Consider the following 13878-nt stretch of genomic DNA (forward strand, 5'->3'; position numbering starts at 1 on the left):
TTGGCTAATCCTCTGCCTGCGGTACTGGCACTTCGGGTTCTAGTCCCAGCTGGGGAGCCGGATTCTGTCCCAGTTGCTCCTCTTCCAGTCCAGGTCTCTGCTGTGGCCCGGGAATGCAGTGGAAGATGGCCCAGGTCCTTGCGCCCTGCACCCGCATGGGAGGCCAGGAGGAAGCACCTGGCTCCTGGCTTCGGATCAGCGCAGCACGCTGGCCATAGCGGCCATTTAAGGGGTGAACCAACAGAAGGAAGACCTTTCTCTCTATCTCTCTTTCTCACTGTCTAACTCTGCCTGCCCCCCCCAAAGTACATATTATGAAAAACCTATGCATTAATTTTAAATTATCTTTGTATCAAAATAAACTTACCTTTTGATTTCACTTTCCAAGAATTTTTTGATGTACTCTCATTTCCTCCCTCACTATACAGATAGCACAAGAATGACTGCATAAAACCTAAGACATGAAGAACACCAAAAATCACATGTTGAAGTTTATTTCCTTCAGTCACGTAAGTTGTCAGTTATTTAATCCTATAACCTAAGTGCACCCAATTTTTTGACCTATTTTGCATGGTTAAATGCAATGTCGTTGAGATAAATTACAATAGTTACAAGCACAAAAATAGAGTACAGTAAAATAGACAAGAAAGGAGATAACATAAAATAAGAATGATTAGAAGAGCTTGTCACAAATGAAATATTTTTTCTGGAGTAAGAAATACTGATATGTGAATTATACCTTGACAATGAAAAGTCTACATGAGAATGAACAGAGATGACTCTAAAATTTGTAACACCTCTCATTGTGTATGGTTTTAATTTTGCATTTGACCTACATCTAGATCATTTCTTGGTAAATAACAGTGATAAACCTCCAGTTGAAGAATATAAGAGGATATTAGATTAGATATTTTTGAATATCCACATAAATTTAAAATGTGTTAAATATGTTGATTCAGCATTTCACAATGTGTTCATATATTAAAACATGTTGCAAACTACATATATAATTATATTTGTCAATTAAAAATAAAATTTTATAAAAGTATATATAATAAAATATAAATGGTAAGATGGAAAAATGAAGTGTTTATGGAAAAATGACTATTATGTTCAAATATAAACAATTATATACATAATAATATATAAGGAAAAACATTCCAAAGTCCACAGAAATAAAGAACAATTATAAAAATTATAATTATAAAATTATGTAACAATTATAAAAATAAGTAATTTGAAGAAGAAAATTTATAAACTAATAGTAAAAAGAAAAAATATGTGATTTTCTCATTATTAAAGAAACATCCAAACAACAAGGGAATATTATTTTGTCTCTCTGTTTGGTTACATTAAAAATTTCACCTTTAAAAGTTAGCTTTTAGTAATACTGTTGCTGCAGCTAGAATCTTCCAGTGTTATCTCTGAGCAATGTGATTCTGGAGAAGTGAATGAACATCCTTGTGGCACATGTAAGAAAAAAGTCTCTGAATTGATAAACAGAATTATTGTGAAACTCAAGTGAGATAATACATACTTATCTGAATGTAGGACAATGTTGAAATATGGTAAGCATTTAATGAATACGAGCTCATTTTCATTAGAAATTTCATTAATATTAATCATTAATAGTAACCAATAGTAGTAATACTGCCTCATTATCTCAGCTTGTATTACATGAGAAAATGCTCAAATAAGTTACTATGAGTGGTCCTATAACTTAACACATTATAATAATATACTATTTCTGGGCTGGCATTGTAGAGTAATGGGTAAAGCCATCACCTGTGTGGCCAGCATCCCATATGGTCGCTGGTTTGAGTCCTGGCTGCCCCACTTCTGATCCAACTTTCTGCTGCTCATTAGCCTGGTAAAAGCAACAGAAGATGGGCAAGTGCTTTGGCCCCTGCACCTACTTGGGAGAGACCTATATGAAGCTCCTGGATCCTGGCTTCGGCCTGGCCCAGTCTTGGCCATTGTGGTCATCTGGGGAGTGAACCAGTGGATGGAAGATCTCTCTATCTCTCCTTCTTTCTCTGTAACTCTTTCAAATAAATAAATAAATCTTCAAAAATAATATATTATTTCATAATGTTTTAATTCTTATAATATTAAATGAATTAGCCCATATTTAACTTTTTCCTTTTTTTCTAACAATTTTTTTAAAGATTTATTTATTTATTTGAAGTCAGAGTTACAAAGAGAGAGAAGGAGAGGCAAAGAGAGAGAGAGAGAGTCTTCCATCCTCTGATTCACTCTCCAAATGGCCACAACAGCCAGAGCTGGGATAGTCAAATCCAGGAGCCAGGAGCTTCTTCTGGGTCTCCCACGTGGATGCAGGGGCCCAAGGACCTGGGCCATCTTCCACTGCTTTCCCAGGCCATAGCAGAGAGCTGGATCAGAGGTGGAGCAGCCAGGATCCGAACCGGCGCCCATATGGGATGCCGGCACAACAGGCGGCAGCTTTACCCACTACACCACAGCACCAGCCCCTCCTAACAGTTCTGAGAACACAGTTTTACAGTAAAGGGGAAGTCAAGTCTACAGTTTGTAGAAGAGATGGGGTTACCTAGAGGGCATGGGAGATAAAAGTACCCTACTCCGCAGCTGTGCTTTTTCTTTTCTTATGCTTTTTTATTTGATAGGCAGAGAGGCAGAAGCACAGGCAGACAGAGATATTACATCTGTTGGTTCATTCAGTAAATGTCCACAACAGCTGTGGTATGGCCTGGCCAAAATTGGGAGCTTGGAACTTGATTTGGATTTCCCATCTAAGTGGCAGGAACTCAAGTGCTTGAGGCATTACCTGCTGCCTCCACAGACACCCTTTAGCCAAATTGGAAGTGGAGCTAGGACTTGAGCCGAGGAACTCCAATATAGGTGTCCCAAGCAATCTCTTACTGCAGCAAATGCCCACCCAAGCAGCTGTTTTCTTCTACTTATTTTTTCACATCTTCTCTTCTTCACCTTTTATATGGCACCAATGCCAGTTACAAATTTCTCTTTTACATTATCAGAAAAATGAACTTACCCATTGACAACATAATACTGATTTCATCATCATTTAGTGCTTTTCCTATTTACACATCCTACAGGATTTTTTTTCTACTTTAATGTCCTACTGACTCTTTTTATGTATGAGCATAAATGCAAAGTATATCATACAAAAGCATGAAAGATTAAGACAGTTTGGTTCCCAAGAAGCAGATCAGACACTTTAATTTGTTGCAGCCTAATAGCGAACACGTGGGTGAGATGATACTGAAAGATTCTTCCGACTCATGGTAACATGTTCCTGCAGTAGATACCACTCACCTTTTATCTACATGAAGTATGCACACCTTTCTTCATGCCATGTTTAGAGGAGTTCTGGTGCAAATACAGGATGATAAATACGATGACTTTTTGAACTGTCAGTCATTGTGATATTCTTGTTTACTCTTTCCCCACTCAGGAAGAAAGGAATGATCATGTAACTTGCATGGCATTGAGAGCAAGTAAAAGAAAAGTTTATGTGATGAAAGCAAATCGCAGATACTATCTTCAGTCACTTGGACATTGATTCCCCTCATTGGATTCCAAATCGATTTCTACAATGAGAAGCTGAATTTATAGAATCAATATTAGTTGTTACAGAGAGGAAGTTGTAACCATCAATACACCTACCAGTATTTATTAAGGTTCTGCTATTAGTACAGTGCTGCATCCTCTATTTTACCTCAGGGATTTCAGAGCCCCTGAAGTTTAATTGGTCATTGTGTCCAGAGATGCAGAAAATGAACTCTTCCCAACTGCACTTGAAGCATCACAATGGCACGTAGATGGTTCATAGATTCTAAAACCATGGTGAAGATTAGATCCATAACTATGACAAATACATTTAGAGTTGTTTAATTAGAAGGACACAAATGTTAATGAACATGTAGCTCTAAATTTCCTTTAAGCAGTCTTGGGGTCAAATAGCAAGTTTTCTGAATAGAATCTTCTATTCTTCATTGGTTTTTCTAATGAATATTTTTGGACTAGACTTCCAGATATCTTCTGGTAAAAATTTATGTCCTATAAGGTCAAGTATTATATACATTTACACATTGAAGTTCAAAGTTAGCATTAATCCCTTGGGCAGAACAAGAACTGATAAGGCATTGCAAGAGTAATAGTTTTGAAAAAAAGTTTTTAATGCAATTTATAACAATATTTATAATATTGCCAAAGTATAAATATATAATATTTATAACTTAGGTTTTAGTAGAATGAAGAAAACTGTAATTTAATTGAGTTTCATTGCCTCAGAATCACATGCTATTTTTGTAATATATTTCTGTGAATCATGTATTTTTTTAAGGTTTATTTATTTATTTGAAAGGCAGAGTTATGGAGAGGCACAGGCAGTGAGAGAAAGGTCTGGTTCACTCTGCAAATGGCTCCATTGGCTGGAACTGGGCTGACCTGAGGCCAGGAACCAGGAGCTTCCTCCGGGCCTCCCACGTGAGTGCAGAGGCCCAAGCACTTCTTTTCAGGCCACTAGCAGGGAGCTAGATCAGAGGTGGAGCAGCTGGGACTCGAACCAGTGCCCATTTGGGATGCTGGCATTTTAGGCAGAGACTCAACCTACTAAGCCACAGTGCCAGCCCCAATATCATGTATTCTTACAAATTATAAAATTATATGTAGAATATAATAATTTACTAAATTATGACATTTTCTAAATGTGGCCTTTGTAACTCTATAAAAGTCTTTTGTAATTTAATAGCTTTATATACTTTCTCAATCTTTCTTCTGTTACTGAATATTTACATCTTCTGATTTTTCACTTAAACTAAGTGTAACTCACAGTAAAATGCTTTCCATATTTGGCCTTCTTAAATTTCAATTTTCAAATCTATTTTTATATATTTAAACATTGACAGAAAATTTTGTGTATTTTTTGTGTACAACATGATGTTTGGAAGAACATGTACATTGTGGTATGGTTAAAGCTTGCTAAATAACATGTCAATTATCCCACATAGTTATTATTTTTTGTGAAAACATTTAACATTCATTCTAAGCATCTTTTAAAAATAGGGGTATATCATCATTTACTATAGTCACTATGCCTTACAACTGATCTCTTGAACTTATTCTTCCTCTCTAAGTGTAATTTTGTATCCTTTGACCAACATCTCCTGGACCCCCAGCCCACTCACCCTCAGCTGCCTCAACCACTGATGGCCACCATTCTGTTATCTCATTCTATGAAATCAATAATTTCACATATAAGTAAGATAATGCATATTTATCCTTCTGTGTGTGACTCATTTTACTTAATGTAGTATCCTCCAGCTCCACCCATGTCATTGCAAGTGTCAGGATTTCTTTCATTTAAAAAAAAAAAGATTTATTTATTTTATTTGAAAGGCAGTTACAGAAAGAGAGGGAAAGAGGGGGAAAAAGCGGCATCTTCCATCCTCTGGTTCACTCCCTAAATGGCTGCAAAGGCTGGAGCTGGGCCAGACCAAAGCCAGGAGTTAAGAGCTTCTTCCAGGTATCCCATGAGGGTACAGGGTCTCAAGTACTTGAACCATCTCCCACTGCCTTCCCAGAAGCATTAGGAGGGAGCTGGAACGGAAGTGGAGCAGCTGGGATTGAAATGGACACCTTTATGGGATGCAGGTGCTGCAGCCAGCTGCTTAACCTGCTACACCATAGCGCCAGCCCCTCTTTCATTTTTAAAAACTAAAGAATATTCCATTGTGTTTACACAACATGTTATTTTTATTAATTAATCTGATTATGGACACTTAATTAATCTGATGGTGGACACTTAGGCTTATTCCACATCTCGGCTATTGTGCATAGTGCTGCAACAAACATAGACATGCAGACATTCTTGGATATGTTGATTTTTTAAAAAAAGATTTATTTATTTGAAGGGTAGAGTTAACAGAGAGAGAGGGAGATACAGAGAGAACAGTCTGTCATCTGCTGGTTCACTCTCCAAATGGCCAGAGCTGGGCCAATCTGAAGCCACGAGCCAGGAGCCAGGACCAAGAGCTTCTTCCAGGTCTCCCATGTGGGTGCAGGGGCTCAAGCACTTGGGCCATCCTACATTGCTTTCCCAGGCCATAGCAGAGAGCTGGATTGGAAGAAGAGCAGACAGGACATGGACTGATGCCCATATAGGATGCTGGCACTGCAGGCAGAGGCTTAGCCTATTAAGCCACAACACCGGCCCCAGATATGTTGTTCTTTACTTCCTTTGTATACATACCCAAAAGTGAGATTGCTGGATTATATGGTAGTTCTATTTTAAATTTTTGAGGAACTTCCACACGGTTTTCTATAGTGGCTGTACTAACTTACATTTTAACCAAAAGTTTACAAGAATCTCTTTTCTTCACATCCTTAACAGTATTTGCACTATTTTGCTGTTTTGATAGTAGCCATTGATAATTAGTGATGTTGATCACTTTTTAAATACCCATCAGCCATTTGAGTGCACATTTGACCTTCTCTAGATTGTTCATCAGAAATGGAGTTAGTGGCTTAAAAAGTGTTAATATACACAATACATATTACTAATCAGTTTCCAAAGCAATATAAATTGTTGGTTTTGGATTATAATGGGAAAATAATTTTATATGGTGATTATAGAAAAGAAGCATAGAAGCATAATCCAACAAGGCATCATTAAAGAAGTCACTGAAAAATGCATATAATGAAAACCTGTGCATTGACTTCAAAATAGTTTTAAAAATGTTTATTAATAAAAACAGAACAGGTCTATGCATTCTGTATCTACAGTTCTGAAAAGACAACCACACTTCCCTCACTTAACCATTTCCTCTAGTCTTACTCCCTTCCCACCCTTCAGTTTTAACAAAGCCATAATTTTAAATCAGTCTATATTCACAGACTTAATCTACCAGTAATCATAATATTCAACCAATAAAAACTAGGATGACTAGGATGACTATAGTTTCACAGAAGTATAAATAAGGGTTAAAACCAAAAATCATATCCCAAAATGACCAGTTCATTTTTGGTATTCTATAATAACTGCCACATATCAGAGAAAACATGATATTTGTCTTTTTGAGACTGGCTTATTTCATTAAGCATAATGATTTCTAGTTGCATCTAATTTGTTGGAAAAGATAGAACTTCATTCATTTTTATGGCTGAGTAATATTTCATAATGTGTATATACCATCATTTTTTTTCATCCAGTCATCAGTTGTTGAAGATCTGGGTTGATTCCATATCTTAGCTATTGTGAATTAAGCTGTAATAAACATGGATGTACAGATAATTCTTGCACATGCTAATTTCATATCCTTTGGGAAAATTCCCAGGAGTGGGATGGTTGGATCATATAGTAGATATATATTCAGATTTCTGAGATATTTCCATACTGTCTTCCACAGTGACTGGACTGGTTTATATTCCCACCAACAGTGTTTTAGGCTGTCTTTCCCCCCACATCCTTTCCAGAATTTATTGTTTTTTGATTTTTGGATGAGAGGCTTTCTAACCATGGTAAGGTGAAATCTCATTGTGGTTTTGATTTGAATTTCTCTGATGGCTAATGGTCCTGAGCTTTTTTTTTCATTTGTCTGTTGGCATTTGAATTCCCTCTTTTGAAAAATGCCTGTTCAGACGAGAACCTCCACTTTGACTATGACCTTGTCTAAACAAGATAAGAGTCGGAGAACTCAGAGGGCTTCCATAGCCTTGGAAACTCATGACTGGAGCATAGGGAGATTACTGATGCCATAGACAGGAGTGTCAATTGGTAAAGCCAACAACAGGAGTCACTGTGCACTTACTCCTCATGTAGGATCTCTATCCTTAATGTGCTGTACATTGAGATTTAATGCTATAACGAGTACTCAAACAATATATTTCACTTTGTGTTTCTATGGGGGTGCAAACTGTTGAAATCCTTACTTAATGCATACTAAACTGATCCTCTGTAAAAAAAAAAAAAAAAAAAAGAAATTATCAATTCCCAACTTGACTCTTACTGGGATTAAACATGACAATAGGTCTGCTCTGATTTCATCATCATTAAAAAAAATCATCTATTATTTTTCACTTTATGTTTCTGTGTGGGAGCAAACTGTTGAAATCCATACTTAATGTATACTAAGCTGATCTTCTGTATATTAAGATAATCGAAAATGAATCTTGATGTGAATGGAAGTGGAGAGGGAGTGGGAAAGGGGAGGGTTGTGGGTGGGAGGGACGGTATGGGGGGGAAGCCATTGTAATCCATAAGTCATACTTTGGAAATTTATATGCATTAAATAAAAGTTTAAAAAAAATAAATAAATAAAAAAGATATAAAACAATAATTAAAAAAAAAAAAGAAAAGAAAAATGCCTGTTCAAGCCCTTTGCCCATTTCTTAACTGGATTGTTTACTTTCTTGTTGAGTTTATTGAGTTCTTTATAGATCCTGGATATTAATCCTTTATCAGTTGCATTGTTTGCAAATATTTTCTCTCATTCTGTTAGTTGTCTCTTCACTTTGTTGTTTCCTTTGTAGTGCAGAAGATTCTCAGCTTAATGTTATCTCATTTGTCTACTTTTGTCTTTACAGCCTGTGCTTTTAGGGGTCTTTTTCAAGAAGTCTTCTCCTATGGCAATGTCTCACAGAATGTTCTTAGTGTTTTCCTCTAGTACTTTAATGGTATCAGGGCATTTACTTAGATTATTAAGTAATGACTATGTCTTAACATTTTTCCATAAATATTCCTGTTGTTTGCTTTTTATTACCTTTGTATTTTTACGAGGAGATTTTTACTTTTTCTGCCTTCACTTCTTTCATAATGATGATTATCATTCTCTGCTTTAGATGTTCATTGTTATGGGCATTATGAGACATCCTATCAAAAGTAAGAACAGAGTGTTAGGCTGGCGCTGCGGCTCACTAGGCTAGTCCTCCCCCTGTGGCGCTGGCACTCCGGGTTCTAGTCCCGGTCGAGGCACCAGATGCTGTCCCAGTTGCTCCTCTTCCAGTCCAGCTCTCTGCTGTGGCCTGGGAGTGCCATGTGGGAGACCAGGAGAAGCACCTGGCTCCTGGCTTCGGATCAGCATGGTGCGCTGGCCACAGCGGCCATTGAGGGGTGAACCAATGGAAAAAGGAAGACCTTTCTCTCTGTCTTTCTCACTGTCCACTCTGCCTGTCAAAAAATAAAAAAAGAACAGAGTGTCACATCATGCATCACATATCAAAAAGGAAAAAAAAAATTAGGAATGACAATGGAACAGTGGGTAAAGCTGCCACATGTGGGGCCAGAATCCCATATGGGCACCGGTTCATGTTCTGGCTGTTCCACTTCTGATCCATCTATCTGCTAACAGCCTAGGAAACGAAGCAGAAGATGGTCTAAGTGTTGTGCCCCTGCACCCATATGAGAGACCCAAATGATGCTCCTGGCACCTGGCTTTAGCCTGGCCCAGCCTCAGCTGTTGCAGCTATTTGGTGAGTAAACCAGCAGATGGAAGATCTCTCCCTCTCTCTCTATAACTCTACCTTTCAAATAAATAAAACAAAAATCTTATAAAAAAGAAAGCACATGATGGGTTTATTGGAACAATCACAACAAAATGGTTAGGGTTTGAAGGTTAGGGTTTGGTATGCCCCTGGCCCCTGGGTAAATACAACAGTTGACTGTGGAACACAAAATACCCATGAAGCCTTCATAATGTGGGTGCTGTAGGATTCACCAAGTCAGTTGAAGTGTATACAGACAGCAACAATAATTGGAACAAGTACTGATCCATCCAGGATTGAAAATAAAAATGACCAAAGGTGGGCCACAGTTAGGCAGCAGTTCAAGCTGCCAACTGCAATATTAGCATCTCATATTAGGGCACTGGTTCAAATTCCAGCTGCTCTGCTTCTGATTCAGCTCCCTGCTAATGCCACAAGGATGGTAACAGAAGATGGTCCCAGTGCTTGAGCCTCTGCTACCCATGGAGTTCCCCACTCTTGGTTTTAACTTGGCATAGCCCTGGTTGTTGGGGCCACCTGGAAAGAATGCCAGTGGATGGAAGATCAATCTCTCTCTGTCTCTGTCTGTCTCTCTCTGTAGCTGCCTTTCAATTAAAAAATAAATCTTTAAAAACAAAAACAAGACGACCATAAGGAAAAAGTGAACTGATTGAACAAGTAGTTCAGATCTTTTATTTAACCACAATCTTTGCATCAATGTCTCTTCTTAGATCACATAAATTCATGCATTAGAGAATATGTCCAACCAGCTTGGCTTATCAATGGATTCACTTGGTATATGAGTATAAACAAAAAAGATGAATACTGAAAGATAGCTTTAGTCATAGATGACTTCGAAACATAACACCAAGAGAAAGCTGTCCCAGTGACAGAGACTCAGGTGGTCTACTTTATGTGGGAAAAGCTGTCTGATGTTAGAATACATTTAACTCTTTAGCAGTGATAAATAGCTTGGAAAAAATTTTAGGTGGTTAGAAGGAAAGAGATGGGAAGACTTGGAATAAATAAGTCTGGAACTTGCACATGCATAGATGTATGGGAGGGGTTTTATGAAATGTTATGTTCTGATTTTCAACAGCTTTATCTGTGGCTACACAGAATGGCAATATCTGTTAATGCTACCAAGAGTTTTCTTGCTTTCACATAATTCTCTAAGTTAGTGGTTATCAAAGTGTTGTTATCCCTGATCTTGCATCATTATCATCACCTGGGACCTTACTATAATCTTACAGTCCTATGGAATTTGAAACTATGGGTGTGAAGCACAGAAAGCTTTGTTTTTTAAAAAAAGATTTAATTATTTTATTTGAAATGTAGACATACACACACGGTGGGGTGGGAGAGAGCAAGAGTGAGCTTCTATCCACTGGTTCCCTCTAAAAATGACCACAAAAGCCATGATTGTCCAGAGAGAGGGAGAAAAAGAGAATCTTCTATTCTTTGGTTCACTCCTCAAATGGTTGTAATGACCAGGGCTGGGCCAGGCCAAAGCCAGGAGTCAGGAGTCAGGAGCTTCTTACAGGTCTCCCACATGGATGCAGGGGCCCAAGTGCTTGGGCCACTTTCCATTGTTCTCTCAGGAACATTATCAGGGGACTGGATCAGAAGTGGAGCAGAAGCTGAGACTTGAACAGGTCCCCATATGGGAGGCCAGCATTGCAGGCAGCAGTTTTACCTGCCATGCCATAATGTCAGCCCCAAAAATCTACATTTTAACAAACAGTGTGAGAACCACCACCCTGTGGTGTTAATTGGATGGTTTGAGTATACTATTCTTTTTCTTAAAATTCCAAGATAATCAGCAAAGTCCAGCCTAATAAAAAATACATCTATTATTACCTCCAAACACTCCAAGGACTGTATGTATTACATAACTTAGTAATTTGTCTCCTTCCTGTACCTCATTTTCTCAAGCTACAAGAGGTACAGACTAGTAGTAATAGTGGTGCTGGAGATTGCCAGGATATATCATGGTTCCATTTAGCCCCAATAATGGAGGGTCTGTTGCAATCTAAATGGTGAGTGGTTTATTTTCTCAATGTTCATCAGAGACTTCTAGGTCTACTTCTAGAACCAACTCTGTTAATCTAGGATCCTTGAAGTCAGAGCTTGAGACAAGGTATCCCCTGTAAACAATGGATTTGGGAGGTGACTTCAGGAAGAAATGTCTGAGAGAAAGGCAATGTGTGGATGTATTATCTGGGGCCTGTGGAATGGGTGTTCCATTCTCTCAGGACCGCCTAGAAAGCAAATAAGATGTTTTCATCTGAAGAAGAGCAGCTGAAACATTCATCCAGCAGCTAACATCCTCCGGTTTTTTAGAGTTTCCTCCAGGGTCATTAAATCTCTTGTCCTTCTGGGAGACACTTGAGTATTTGCCAAGTGTAGTCCCGTGGTGTCAGACAAAGCCTCTGGGCAAAGGGAAACATTGATTAAGTGGGCCTGAGATAGATCACTGTCAAGTGTGTGAAAGGAATCGGAGCTCACAAAGAACTGTCAATTGCCACACTGCAAGAATCAGAACTGAGCATGCACTGGCACCAGAGACAAGTACTTTAAAAGGTGAGGCGGAAATGCTGTATTCCACATTTACAACAGAAATAGGGGCACGCTGGCTATTGGCATGATCTCCTCCAGATAGTGTCCTGAGAAGTGAGCAAAGAGAACATGATCAGATTCATTCCTAGTCACAGGAAGAAGACAATCTCAACGGCAATAGAGATGAAGAGAATGCTTGCAGTTGTACATGGGGAAAGTAAGCTAGTCTAAGACTCTGTCCCCAACCAGAGAACCTTTAGGGCTTAATTGGTCCAGGGAAACAAATCTATCTTCTCTAATGATTAGTAATGAAAAACGGAATGGGAGAGGTAAGACAGGTGGATGGCTACCTAGGTATGTAGATTTAGACAGATAGAAACAAACAGGTTTTGGAGCCAGCATAGCAGGTAAAACCACAGCCAGCAACACCGACATCCTATTATGGGCAATGGTTTATGCCCTGGCTGCTCCACTGCCAATACAGCTCCCTACTAATGGCCTGGGAAAAGCAGTGGATGACCCAGGCACTTGCTGCTACCCTTCTGGGAGACTTGGAAGAAGCTCCTGGCACTTGGCCTCGGCCTGGCTCCAGTATTGGCTGTTCAGCCATCTGGGGAGTGAACGAATGGATAGAAGAGCTCTCTCGCTGTTTTCCCCTCTCTCTGTAACTCTGAATTTCAAATAAATATGTAAATCTTTAAAAAATAATCATAGGTTATACCACAGAAAAGAAAACTAGGAAAGGAAGAACAATCTGAATAGACAAAGAATATAAATGAAGTTCAAGTGAATAAAAATCAAATGGTTATATATGACTTTGGAGGGAAAGTCAACTAGACTGAGAGTTTTAAACATTGAGTGTCATATCTGCTAATCAAAATAGAGCCGAAGCACTAACATTTTATCACTAACCTGCAAAAAGTTTTACAAAAATAGCAATAATGCAGAAAAGAGAATAGATTCTCAGAACATATGGATTTTCTAGATGCATATGATATTAAAGAAATATTTGAGTAAAATACAAAACATTATAAAATTTGAGCCATGAGTGATCAGCGTATCTCAGTGACCTGTGAAATGTTTGTGTTTGGGCATAATCTGCAAATACGTTGTTATCCTCTAAGCATAAGAAGTACTGATTGAGGCCGGCGCCGCGGCTCACTAGGCTAATCCTCCGCCTAGCGTCGCCAGCACACTGGGTTCTAGTCCCGGTTGGGGCGCCGGATTCTGTCCCGGTTGCCCCTCTTCCAGGCCAACTCTCTGCTGTGGCCAGGGAGTGCAGTGGAGGATGGCCCAGGTGCTTGGGCCCTGCACCCCATGGGAGACCAGAAAAAGCACCTGGCTCCTGGCTCTTGCCACCAGATCAGCGCGGTGCGCCGGCCGCAGCACACTGGCCGCGGTGGCCATTGGAGGGTGAACCAACAGCAAAGGAAGACCTTTCTCTCTGTCTCTCTCTCTCACTGTCCACTCTGCCTGTCAAAAAATAAAAATAAAAATAAAAAAAAAAGAAGTACTGATTGAGATGAATCTCTATCTAGTATGTGGATAAAGCTAAATTTTACTTATGTTGTATGGATAAGGTTATATTGAAGAGACAGGAGTTGAAAGAATCAGAATATTTTAGGACATAATCTCCAACAAGTTTTGTAGAAAAAGCACATATGTATGTAAAAAATTTAGATGCAACTGCATGGTATCTCATTATGGTGTTCAAAGATAATAGTCTTTGAATAAGAATTTGCTATAGTGTATGACTGTATGATGGATTGTAAATATCAGACCATGTCATATTTTTTTTCATAGAATGATTTAGTGAGTGGCCCACTTAACACAATG

The sequence above is a fragment of the Oryctolagus cuniculus genome, chromosome 5, assembly GCF_051225735.1.
Source record: "Oryctolagus cuniculus isolate XC-2025 breed Fujian yellow rabbit chromosome 5, ASM5122573v1, whole genome shotgun sequence".
Taxonomy (NCBI): Eukaryota; Metazoa; Chordata; class Mammalia; order Lagomorpha; family Leporidae; genus Oryctolagus; species Oryctolagus cuniculus.